Source organism: Mugil cephalus, chromosome 5 (genome assembly GCF_022458985.1).
Source record: "Mugil cephalus isolate CIBA_MC_2020 chromosome 5, CIBA_Mcephalus_1.1, whole genome shotgun sequence".
Taxonomy (NCBI): Eukaryota; Metazoa; Chordata; class Actinopteri; order Mugiliformes; family Mugilidae; genus Mugil; species Mugil cephalus.
Genome location: NC_061774.1, coordinates 18,240,603 through 18,254,306, shown reverse-complemented (window position 1 = coordinate 18,254,306; position 13,704 = coordinate 18,240,603). Strand labels below are relative to the sequence as shown.

Sequence of the window (13,704 nt, the reverse complement as noted above, 5' to 3'; positions counted from 1 at the left end):
GGAAAAAAAGGTAATGAGAGCTTGTTTGACTTTTTGTGCAGTGTCCAATTACCCTGCCCCACAGCGGGTTGCCATGTTTCATTGAATATGACTCATTTGTCATACCTGCAGTATGTTTGTTTGACAAAGAAAGGAGAAAAAAAAAAAAAAAAAAAAAACACGCAGCCATGTGGCAAAGACCTCCTGCTCAGACCTGGCAGACGACCACGCGCTCCTCTGATACGACGCGAGCATGACACGGAACGCGAGCGTAGCTCGGCGGTCTCCGTTCAGACGGCAGCGAAGAGCCGCGGCATATCGCGAGCGTTTGTGCGCGAGCAGCTTGTTAGTGCTGCTCCACATGTGCGGCGACACTGGGGGCACGGCTGAGAGACCTAAAGTGATCTTGAAGACCCCGGCAACACCTGTCCACCCTGGCACTCCATGTCCCCTCGCCACAGTTGCAGCTGCCATGGCGGCAGGACTGAGGTTGCCCGGGCAACAGCCTGTTTCTCTGGCAGGGATTACAGTAGCTCAGAGCTGCTAAAGGACTTTTGGAAGACGGAGTGGGAATTGCGAGTGTTTGGACATTTTGTCATAATTAGGCATCCCCTCAAGGAATTACAGACTTGACTGTGAAATAATGGAAGGACTGCTGCACAGCCCCTCTGCATCACATTTTCATCTACAAAAAAAAAAAAAGAAGTAAGAGATGATACCCATACAGCATGTTGCATGATTTTAATGCACGTTGAAAGGTAAAACTGCGGCGGTGCTGATTTAAAAGGTCATTATCACTTCTTTCGCTCACCGTTAGTGGTTACTAAAATAACCGTAGCTTCTACATCTTTAATTGATGCCCATGCGACCGTGCATTTGCCTAAACGTTAACAACGGAGCAGTTAAACTTTCCTCTCACTAAAAGTTCACGAGAACTGCCATTACCATAATAATCTCAGCAACACAAATCTTTGATAAACGCATCCTGATGCAGGAAAGCTCCCTGAAACTGTCTCCTGAATGGAAATTTTCACCCTTTCTAAACTTTTCCTATGAATGAACAACGAGGTGATTTGCATTTGTTGTGGCCGTAGAGTTTTGGGCCTCAGGAAAAAGACGAGAGAGAGAAAGGCTCTGATCCTGAAGGGAGGGAGTGTGGGGGGGGGGACGATACTCACAACAGGAGGAGCTGTCAGAAGCGACTCACACAACTCACGTCTTCCCCTGTTCTCCGTTTCCTGTGCCCTGCAGCTGTTCCTCAGCTTAGCATGAGCCAAATATCAAATGACAGACGTGTCTGTGCCGGCTGCACAAAGAGGGCATGTTGGTGACAGTTGCTCCAGCATCTGAAATTGCGGATGATGAGAGGGCTACCAGGGGGAGGGAGGTGTTAGCGACGTCGCATCCTTTACACCGGCCATAAATGTTTAAGTTTGAAATCTAAACGCAGCATTTTGAAATATCAAAGGGCATCTTTTTAAGCTTTGATGGCTAGAAGATCTTAAACGTTTCTGATAGATTGGGATTAAATAATACAAAGCATTTTACAAATTTATGTTCAGCAAGGAACTGTTGGCAGCCTACTGAGTCCATTTAACTGATGTTTATATATTTATACATTTAAACGGAGGCCCTCACTTTCCAGATATCTATCGGCAAAAAGACATTTAAGTCAAAGGTGTGAAGGTGCCCTTCAGCTCGCGCCACATGAGCTGCTTACAAACCTGTGCACAGGACTGCTGCAATACAGAGCTGCTCCTTTGTGTGGGTGTGTGTGTGTGTTTGTGTGATTCTTGTTTCAATAGTTCTGCTTTGCCTGACGTGACGAAAAATAAATAAAAATAAAAAATCAATGCAGTTGAATTCAATTGTGCCGAGAACACGCACTTAATGTATTTTTAGGGGTTCACACGACCAGGTTTGAGAGAATCAATACAAGCGGTCGGTTTGACCACATGACAAAAAAAAACACAGACATTTTGATAAAGCCTCCACAAACACACGCACACACGTGGAACGCGTAGTTTTCTACTATTTTCCTCCCCTGGGACTTGCATGTTATTATTCTGTGAAACATTACAGGAGGATTTCACAGCAGCAGGAAGTCGGGTTCAGCTGGAGGGGACACACTGATTGGACGGTTCTTATTCAGCCATCCATAAAGATCTTTTTTTTTTTTTTTTTTATGATGGAGCCCCACTACTGAGGAAAGACATGCCAGGTGACTCTGCAAAATAGGACATCCGGTGAAGCTGCTCATCTTATCCACTGATCTACCGTATACGGTCCTCTAATCTGCGTGTTATTCTGTGTGAGTCTCCACAGAAATCGGTTTTCCGAAGGTAGAAAAACATGGCTGGACATCACAGGAGAAAGAGCGTGAACGGTGAGCTTCCAAATCCACAACCTCAGCATAACCTCTCTAGATTGGTTCCCAGAGTCGCACACCAACTTCATACAGTGAGCCTCAAGCCCACAGCTACACGGAGGTTTTTAACATTGTGGAGTAAAGGTGACATTGGATGGATGGACTGGAACTCAATAAGGGTTATTAAAAAACCAAAGACCATTAAAAGGTTGGAGCTAAAGTTTATTTTCACTCTAATCTACATGTTATAGATTTTTCACTTAATTAATTTAATTGACAAAACGTCACCGTCTAGCACAGCTCAATATGACAACAAGGTAAAGCTGTTTTTTTTTTCCAACCAATTGTCCCCAATAAAATAAGATACTTGAAACATCCTGATGTAATAGAGACAAAAGCATTGATGGTTCTTTAACCAAGCTAGTGGCAATGTCAGAGTCTGTCAGTAGAGAAGACAAGACTGAAATATTACTATATTCTGAGGGTAGCTTGTGCATATTTTGGTGGTACACTGACTACTCCTGAATCCAGAATACGTAAAAATATTCACTTATCCTAATCAAACACAAGCACTACTGCTGGGTGTTTCATCGACTTTTTAAAAAACGGCAGCGTAGAAAGATTCCAACATTTATATTAATCGCTAGCTCCGGGTTTTGGTAAAATAAAAGCGGCATTTATGAAATTTCGATAAAGTACAGCAGCGTTTTTTACGTGTTTCCAGCGAAAGGTGTTTTGCAAATGAGCTGCAACCCTCGTAAAGTGAAATCAGTTTCACTTTTTTTTCCCCCCACCACCGAGCCACGCCGTGCTCACATCTTCCCCAGCTCGTACCCTGTGTTCGCGTCTGCATGCAGATGCAGCCTGCAAGTGAGAACACATTTAGGAACACGGGTAAAGTGTGGCTATGGAATATAAGATGGGTTACCCTTTCCCCTTCTAATCGCCATAAGTCTCTGTGTGCACATCGGTCACACACTGTGCCATCCACCCCCACAGGTGAATTCTTAGGCTATGGGAAACACCGGGTATAGGCCTATGTTTATTTATTATCTGCTATTTCTTGTAATTTCTCATACAAGGCTGCATATGTTCAGACAGGGACAGACTTCACTTTGTTTTCTGTTTTATAAAAGCGCTTGAATCCACTTCGTAGAAAATGTCAGGCTGTATATATTGTGTCTAGCCATTCAGCCTAAAAAACAGCTTAAGATCTTAATTCATTTTTTTTTATGACCCAGCCATAAAATGCACGACTATGTACCTCAGATTTCTCTTTAGCGCTAATCACCAGTGATAAACTTTCTATTGAGCTAATTAACTTTAATTAAGTGTCCCACGTCTACTGTGCAACAAGAAACTTTCATCTTCCTTACGTTCTTAACCGCTGCACTCACTAACTTTATAATGCTTTTACAAGGTAAAAGTAATGTGAGATGTTTCATTGGCTTTTGTCACATATCTGCAACAAAAATTCCCTCCATGTGCTGCAAAACAATCCATGCAGATGATAGAAATAGCTATTACAGGTATGAGCCAACAAGGGTTAGAGCACCAGCTATCTCTTTGTGGTAAGATCTAATAATAAAGCCTTAAGAGTAACCTCCAACATAACCACACATACAAATAAAAGGAAAAAAAATATTAATTTTCATTGGCTTACAGTTCATAAGACTGCTAATCGTAAGGTGTGCTAATCTATGCTGTCTGCGTTTAGTTTAATCCATCTTGAAAGACGATAGAGGCGGGAGTGGCGGGGCGGCTGCTGTCACATCAACACGTAATGTATCCCACCTCCGCAAGGGTGAAGGGTCACTCAATCAACCGCAGAGCACTTTGAGGGGAGATAAACACATCTGACACCAGACACTGGAAGACGCACGCCGTTACGCTCCACTCAGCCACCCGTGGCTGATAACTGTCATATAATGTGCGCAATAAAAAACACAGAGCATGCTGTGGTCCCTGTGGTCCCCGCCGCCCCATCCGTCTTCCACAGAGCTAATCAGCTGCGTTAATGAAAGGCTGAGCAAAAGCAAAAGTCAATAACCAGTTCACTCACGCACGCGTAAAAGCATCCAGCCTTCCCTCACGCACTCCGTACGCCCACCTCCACCTTCGCCTCCACCTCAGCAACTTTCTCAATAATGCCAAAAAAAAAAAAAAAAAGTCTTTGTGGTTTTGACAAGACAGCACCTTACACAGCTTGCTATTGTGAAGAATCCCTCAGGTGAAGGGCGGGGGTGGCCTACTCCGTGAGCCCTCCAACACAGCGTGACTCACACAGCGCAATCAATCTCCTTCTGTTCAGAAGACAGCGGCCTAAGGGACCGCAACGCAGCACCGACCAGAATCTGCATGAAAAGTCTCAAGACATGACTGAGTGGGAGGGCTTTTTTTTTTTTTTACCACAAGAGAGGTTCTCTCTGGGATCTCCGGCAAAAAATAAAAAAAATAAAAGTAAAAATAAATCTGTTCTGGAGAAAATGATTCATGCCACGACAATACGTCAAGTGGAAATGTGTAAGTGGACTGGAAGGGGATTGTTTCATCCGTGCATATTCCGGCGAGCGAATGCAGACATCACGTCAAGAGAAGCAAAACAGGACTTTAGAGGTTTTAGGAGGAGGAGGGGGGGGTGGGCTGAGATTTGCCTCACTGCCTTCCCATTTCTCTGGAGTACCCATATGCCCCATGGAGTGGTGCGCTCCGGAGAGGTGCGCTCGCTGTTCCCCGGGATAAACAGCTTTAGCTTCTCAAGCTCAAGTGAGATTTACTGCCCGTGCAGGAGCAATAAAACTGTGTTTATGTCGCCGTTGTTTCCTGTCGAGTGGCACAAAAAGAGGGGGAGAAGAAAGGAGAGAGGAGAGCAAGTGGTAGGTGGGGGGGAAACGTAGAAATGAGAATGATGAAGAAGACACTGGACTCTCGAGCCTCCACGAAATAGCACCGATCAGAGCAGCTGAGCGGCCGAACAGGTCTTAGATTGTCAACCGGGCAGCGTCGGATGCTCGGGAGAGATTGCGTGAGTTGAAAGGGGGGGGTAATGGGAGGTTAATGAGCACGAGCCAAAAAAGCAAAGTGAGTCTCGAAAATGTAGGCGACAGAAGGCGAAGAAACAGACACATTAGCGCTGCGAGAGGAGATGATAGGGGGAGCGCTGCGAACAAAGAGAACAGATGCCAGCCTAGCAGTGGGAAACACAGGGACCACACAGCGAAATCTAGATCTCTCCTTTTTTTCCCTCCAAGTAATAAAACAATGGCACCGCATCGCCTCATTAAATGGGTAATCGAGGGTGTGAGATCACTCCCCTCAGCTCCAAATATCTCTCTATCCCTCTGCTCCTGTGTCTCACTCTCTAACCCTCTCACGCTAAGCCATTGTCTCCACTCCTCACTGTTTCCCACCACGCTTCCAATCTGGTTTGCCGCGGAGCCACGCCGCCCGCAGAATAAATGCTTACCTGGGCAACGGGTCAGAAACAGGAGCCCAGACCAGCTCCTGTCAGGGGGTATGGAAACTCCAATTATCTCCTTAACAATCATCCCCTCTCAATTATCTCCCCATCTGTGTATCAGTGTCGACAGGTGCAGAGGGACGGGCCCCCGCTCACGCGCTTTCATTTCTCTGACAGAACAAGTGATGGAGGCGGATGTGTGGGGCCAGAAGAGCCAACACATAGCCTGCATGCTAATTCATTAGGAACCTTTGTATGAATTAAAAAGTGCCTTCAATGAATTCCAGCCGGGCCGCTGGGAAATAAAAGCGTTCGTTGTAGGCCTGAACAAAAGTCCTGAATGCTGCCAGGGACTGTTGTTATTGTTATTAGTCAGTTAATTATAATTTTTTTTTTTAAAAAGAACTGTAAGAGGTAAATGACGGTCCAAAAAACTGGGCTGACGGGGAATCTGGTTCTTTTTAGTGACATACATGATCAGACATAACATTATGACCACCTTATTAATATTGTGTAGGTCTCCCTTGTTCCTCCTAAACAGTTGTGACTCATCAGAGAGTGGGCATGGGTCTTCTGAGGGTGTCCTGTGGTGACAGCTTTGTGCTGTTAGTGGGGGCGTCTTTGGGTCCTATGGGTTAAGGGGAGGGGCCTCTGTGGATCATCCCAAAGATACTTGATCAGTCTAGAGAATCTGGAGTCCAGGTCAACACCTCGTGCTGTTTTTCATGTTTTTTTGAGTTGTTCCAACAGTTTTTTTTTTGTGTGTGTGTGTGTGTGTGTGTGTGTGTGTGTGAGTGAGTCAGGAGTGTCATCACTATGGGGAGGGGGTGACTGGTCAGGTTTAGGCAGGTGGCACATGTCTAATCAACATCCACACGAATGCCAGGTCCAAAAGTTTCCCAGCAGAACATTGTATTGTCACACTGAATGTTATTTACTTCTTCTGTCAGTGGTTTTGTGTCTTGTCAACATTTTGTGTCAATGTTGTCCCTGACAGAGCACGTCATCAACTAAATATCAACAACAGCATTGCAAGAACTCCCAGTCAGGAATGAGAAATACGTAGCCGGCTCACATAGCGACCAATCTGATTTTCTCAATTATTGATGTTTTGGTAAAGCTTTGCTACTTCCAGTGTTACCAAAAGGTATAAAACAACAGCTAAGGCTAACGCTAAGGCATGGATCTGTGTTGCTAGTTATACCACTTTGCATCCCTACTCCCAGGCTATTTATTTTTTAATGTTTTGTTAGTTCTCCTGCTTGTTTCACCTGACTGTCAGCAACTGTTGTGGGTCCGGTGTCAGGGTAAAGTCAGTCATTTAGCAACGCGAGCATCTGCTCGTGCTGTCACCGTTAGAGCAGTTTGCGCCGCGTCTCACTGTTTAATATGCTTGTAGGCTTTGTTCCTCATTAAAGTACACAGAAGCTCTCGAGGTGTACCGCACGACGAAAGAGGGACTCCGCCACTGTCTTTGCCGCGAAGAACATGACAGCTGCCACCATCAGGCGCTCGTCCCTCCACCCCGCAAGCGCACAAATCCTCATCCTCATCAGGCGAACGCGCTGTCGCCTAATTGCCGGCCCCCACGCGTCTCAGCTCAGACCTCCACGTCACAGCTGCCGCTACCTCCAGAGACGGCAGGCTCGGTTTAAATACTTGGTGAGCTTGTATGAATGCAGGGAGGGGGATTTGGAGCGGGCTTAGAAAGACAACACGCAGAACAAATGGAAACAGAGTGGACAAAGTCTTCAGCAGTGTGTTTGCGTGTTTTTGCTTTCCAAACCAAATTCCCAAACCTGAAGAGACCGAGCGACCAGTGGATTAACCGGTTTAAAGGGTTTAGATGATGGGTTGCTTATTTTGTCTTTCCCAACCATTTCTCTCTTCCTTCCTCGCCGATTTTCTTCAGCAAAGCAACACAAAAACACACACAGACAATCTCTATCACCCTCCTGCTTCATGTTCAATCACTCTGCTGCTCGGGGAGCAGTTTTAGCTGATCTACATTGATTGCTATGGGCCATTCCCTATCCCTGGTGCTCTGGAGCAAAAAAAAAAAAAAGAAAATCCAAACCATCTCATTCATCAAACCAGCACCTGCCAGACTCTTGCCCAAGAGAACTTCCATCGGTTTCTTCTCTTCTCTTTTATTTTTTATTTTTCCTGCCGCCATTCTCTTTGCTTTCTGCTTCACAAATAACTGTCACGTCTCAAACCGTCAGGAGGGAGCGGTGACCTGCTACCCGTCCGCCTTTCTCAATAACGTATTGAACAGCCAGTAATCCCTCTGAACGTGCGCGCGTCGTGGAAGTCAGTCATCACAGATGTACCTCACTGACTGACACAATAGCTACACAATAAAATACAACACCCCAGAGCTTCACTGACACTAGCCACCAGGCCTGAAATTGCTGCTCAAACCACCCGCCCCCCCCTGCACCCTTACCCCCTTCCCCCCTTCCCCTCATCCTCTTCCACTTAATGCTTTCACCCCAACTGAAACGCTTCGTTCTGGAGTGTTGTTTGTCACCGGAGGTGAGAAAGAGGGGAGCAAAAGGGCTGTACGGAAAGACAAACAAGGAGAAAAAAAAAGGGTGTCTTGTAGAGAGTAATATCTTTTTTACTTTCTCCAGACAGCAGATCTTATGGAAAGCTGAGTATTTTTAATCATTGCAGCGCCTAACAGAGTCAGCTCCATTCTCTTTTTTCTGCCCGGGTTATTATTATTACATATTTATGCTTATAACTCCGTGGAGCGATAGCTTTGGATGTGCTGCATTGAATAATACATTAAATGCATCTGCTCGGGCTCTGTCTCATGTTAGCTATTGTGCGTGCGCGCAAGTGTGTGACCGTGGAAATTCACAAAGCAGCATCGCGCTCTTCGCTGTTTGCCAGTCGGACTGTCACTGATTGGCTGATCGATGACTTTATTAATCAGAATTCCTCCTGGAATTTGTCTCGCATCCAAGACACTTGTTTCTCATAATATGACACGAGACAAACATCATACAGAGATATCAGACAATGGACAAAATATAACCTCAGACGTGTGACGTGGTATACAAACATCGAAGTGGCTGCAATGACTCCATGTCCCCGCAAAATTATTCAGTATCCTGGTCTCACCCTTAAGACCCCGACTGATTCAACATATTGACAGACTGAGGGATTAAAGAGTTCCTCAGTGTGTTTAATCTGCACTGACGAGCCAAGTAAGTGCTATGGGACGAGGGAAAAACATAACATTAAGGCAACTGTTTTTTTTTGTTAACCTCCTGAGACCCAGCGTCCTCATATGGGGACATTATGTTTTAGGTTTGTAGCAGCTTATTCTGCTTCATTTAGACCTGCTGTCCTCATAAGGAGACAGTTTTGTTTGCCATATACTGGTAGCAAAGGGTCAATACACTTGTTTGTTTATGCTTTTTAACTTTTCTAGTTTGATATGACATGAAAATTTAACAAACTGGCAAGTACTCATTTGAGGACATTGGGATTTCATAGTTTACAATTTTTGGTACACATTGGTGACTTAAATTGGAATATACAATGAAATAATCCCTTTGTCCACATAATTTATTTTCTTACAGTTGAAAGATGATGTATTTTTATATATATATATACTTTGCAGGTCCTACTAATCCCACTACCTAAAGATGTTAATCTGACTTTAATGAAATTAATATGCATGTCAAACAAATGTTTGCGTCTCAGGAGGTTAAAGGATACTTCACAGACAGCAAAGAAACAAGGGTTTTCGGGAGCTAGGGGTATGTATGACACTGCATCCTAACATGAGGTGGGGGTGCAGGATTCCCAAAGGGGTCTGTGAGATATTTAAAGGACTTCAGTAGGAACAGTCTTATCCTACAACTCAGTAGTAGCCAGTCAAATTTCAGTTTCCATACTTGTGTGTGAAGACTCAAATGTTGGCATTTGTAATGTCACAGTAGCCTTTCATCATCAAATTCCCATCCCCTCATCTTTGTGTCAAAGTAAAAGTTTGGGCCAAATTTCAATACACTCCCTCCAGCCGTTCCCCAATTTCACAAGAATGGGATGGGTGGCAGTAAGAGTTTCGGAAAATGTGAGGCATCTGGTCTCTAAAGGCGGGTAAAATAATTCCATCATAGGCTCCTGAAAGATGGCTTCAAATCTATGCACTGTCAAATTTAAAACAGGGACTCAGAATGTGAAACATTTCGCTTGGATTACGAGGAAAGAAGTCATCGACACGTGTGCCGAACTGAATCCATCTTTCTGTCCCAATGTTTCTCTTTTTGAGGATGTCCAAACCACAAAGTGCAGTGTTGCTGTGCTCGGTGTCTCCTGATTATCCACATCACCACTGTGACATCTCATCCAGTTGCTTTGGAACATGCAGGGCATGTAAAACGGCAAATATGACTGCAGCCATACACCTTTCAAGTATGACCAATAAATACACCGCACAGCATGTTAGGATATAAATAATGTTTACACGCAACTTATAGTGGTGCTCAATTGTATAACAGTCTATTAATAACAATGCATAACTTGATTTACCACCAGCGTTCGACCACCCCTGGACTTGACCTCTACCTGTACCCTCACTCTTTGACATAGACCCACAAACATCCCATCACCCGACAGTAATTCATATCTGTCGTCCCACAGGGAAGAGCACGCCGGCCCCCGCCCCCAGCCCCACTCTATCGATCGGCTCGCTCGGTTCATTGATCATCGCTGCCTCCTGGATCCTCTTCCAGTCCTCTTTAACTGACCCTCAGAGAGCCGGAGAAATACTGCAGCCCACATCAGAGCAGTGACAACACAAATCGTCTTTCCCATGAACACTAATTAGTCTTAATGAAAGGTTTATTATCGGGATGGCTGGACCGGACACAAAATCAAACGCGGGCTAGTGATTCGCCGAGCTGAACGCACATCTGGTTAGGATACACTTTTTGCTGGGTGCAGTATTCTGCACACTGATTTCTTTTTTTTTCTATTTTCCTTTTTCTTTCAACCACCAAAAATAGCCAAAGCTTAAATCTAAGGCACACGTAGGACATCAAAGAGAAGGGAAGATGATATAGTCGTGAGCCTGCAGGGGCTTTGACATGACGCTGGTGAATCAGTGACGTCCGTAATATACACCAAGTCAATGGCAGATTATGGTAATGTGATATCCAACTGAAGGGGAACAGTGACTAATATTGCTCTTGTATACATAACATTCCTGCCAGCTATTTTTAAACGGTGGAAACGTGTAAAATTAACCAGTTCAGGAAGCACTTGATATGAAAACACAAGCACATATAGAAGAGGAGCCAGGGTCCCTGGCATAAAATGCTAATTGTCCCACTAGTCGACAATGCTTTGCTTGGTTTTCGTAATCGTGGCGACTTCCCAGCAGGGAAATACAATGAATCACTTTGCCATCAACTATTCATTGTTTTTATCTATTATGCTTGTCCTCATTTCTCATTTTACCTTTGCCCCACTTCACCAACATGCCCCCGAGTCACCCTTCCCTATTCTGCCGCCCTTTAGGCAGGTGCCACCAAGAGAGTGCATGTGTGTGTGTGTGTGTGTGTGTGTGTGTGTGTGTGTGTGTGTGTGTGTGTTGCGGGAGGACTTGCTCCTGGAGGAAGTGGCTGGTCACAAGAGCCAGCTGATGAGTATCACCCTCATCCGGAGCTCCATTCATCCCCCAGCACAAGGGCCCATTCACACTGCTGCTTTTCACACTCGTGGACCCCCGAGAGCCCCGGGCACGTTCCCACACTCGCGCACACACTTGCAGAGGTGACCCGTCGCTCACTCAAGACCTCCTACACACACGGCAGAAAGGAAAGGTCGCCCAGACGCAGACAGGCATATGAAAATATGAAAACCGAAATCCAGGAACAGGCTGCTACACTCATCTGACTCATTATACACAAGAAACCCTGGGGCCTTGGTTCTTCTTCTTTTTTTTTTTTCTTTTTTTTCTTTTCGCCCTCACAAACACATCTCCATAGCCTCCACATCCAAATATTCTTTTAGAACAAGTGACACACAGCAGGACGAGGTGTCATTTTCATTTTCGTCATCTCCCCGCGCGGTGAATCTTTCTGACACGCTTGTAGCTCACCGTCGGACCACGGTGATGTGCGTGACACGAGAGTGGGGAGGATTAAAAAAAAAAAGAAAAAAAAAGATGTCAAACCTGCACACACGGGAACGGTGACTGGATAAAGGAGCACACGAGGGAAAATCTGTGCAGCTGACAGTGAATGCATCTAGTTAAAACCTGAGCATAGGATGGAGCCATTTTCAAAACTGCTACCTGGAAACTTTTTGGATCACGGACGATAAAAAAATCTACTTTTACGCTTATTAAATGGCTTTTTAAAAAATAATATTAATAGTCTACCAGATAAGACAGGAAAAACAAGCAGTTAAAAGAAAGCATGCCGTGCTAGCCATTTGAGTTCTGGTCCAAGATTGTACTATATGTGCTGCTGCCTCTCCGCTGCTGCACGCTGGGACGAGGATATTAATGCACCACCACTACTACCACCACCAGCACCACTGCCACCCACCTTGCTGCTGATATGGGCTCCATGTTAGATCCACTAGAGAAATCCCTGCAAACATTCACCGACAGCCTGCCCCTCATATTCTCATCACACTCCCTTTCCGAGCAGGGGACAGCCTCGGTAATGAGGGCATCTCGGTGTGTTTACATTTCATTACACAGCTCTTGCCGGCTCTCCGGCCTAAATGGCTGAGGGCTCGGGTGGGTGATGGTTGAGGTGTCGGCCGCTCTGGGGACTTCACAGGTTTTCGAATATTTTCCACAGCCTGGGTCGTATTTTTTGAAGACGTCTCCAGATAGGATGTGACTTCACAAAGTGCGTCATCCGAGAGACAGCAACGATACACATTTCTGCACGGATAAAGGTGCATTTGATTTTATTGGTAGTGTGAACATTCAGCAGCAGCCAACACGGAGTATCTATAAATCTACGTGAGTGCTGTTGCGCGTAATGCTTTATCTCCAATTCAATTCTGGGCTCATAACTGAATCTCATAAGAACTGCTACAAACACATTACATTAAAACTCTGAGTCAGAACGCCATTATAGCTCGTATTATGCGCCTCCGTAAAACTGCACCCTCTCCTTCTTTGTTTATACCGGGGACTTTGTGCACGCCAGCGGAGATGGAAATTGTAGGGAGGTTTCAAAGTGGGAAACGCACCAAGCGATGTCTGAAAGTAGCAATCAAATGTCTGTCACTGAGGCAGCGTCACACACCTGGCAGAGACAAAGGCAGACACAGTTGTCACAAAGGGTACCTCCTGGAAGCGTGCGACTTCACTACAGCGAACATGACTGAGCCACAGGCGAATTCGGAGGAGCCCGGGGTTTCAGTGAGGAGGAACGCGGCTGAAAAAAAGCCTGAAGGGCGACAGGATCCTTTCAGCATACAAAGGATGGATAAGTGCATGGTTAAGAAAAGAAGAAACGGTTTAGAGTGACGTTTCCTTTCGTCAACCCCAGGCATGGGACTGTTGTTTGGCTGGCACAATGACACACATTTTCACCCACGGGAGATTGGGATCATCGGCGCCTGGACAAGGACCCACTAAGCAGGAGTTTTAAATGTCCATGTTGACCATAAATCTTGCATGGCGTTGCCAACATGATATTATCCTCACTTCAAATGAGGAGATGAATTATTAAAGATAACCTCAGGTCTGTCTGCTGTGCATTCATATTCATGAAATATTTGAAAGAGCAGGCTGAAGTCCTAAAAGTTGAAACATTTATTTTGTGCATGCATGTGTGCGTAGTCGTAGTAAAGGTTTTCGGTGAGGGGTTTAATGGCGTGTTCTGCCAGGAAAAGATAATCGGATTTA

The 13,704-nt window shown here is 45.2% G+C and overlaps 1 protein-coding gene across 1 annotated transcript in view; it reads right to left on the bottom strand.

The window, feature by feature from the left end:
- gria1a (glutamate receptor, ionotropic, AMPA 1a) overlaps positions 1-13,704 on the bottom strand; it is a 69,775-nt gene that overhangs the window by 54,884 nt on the left and 1,187 nt on the right.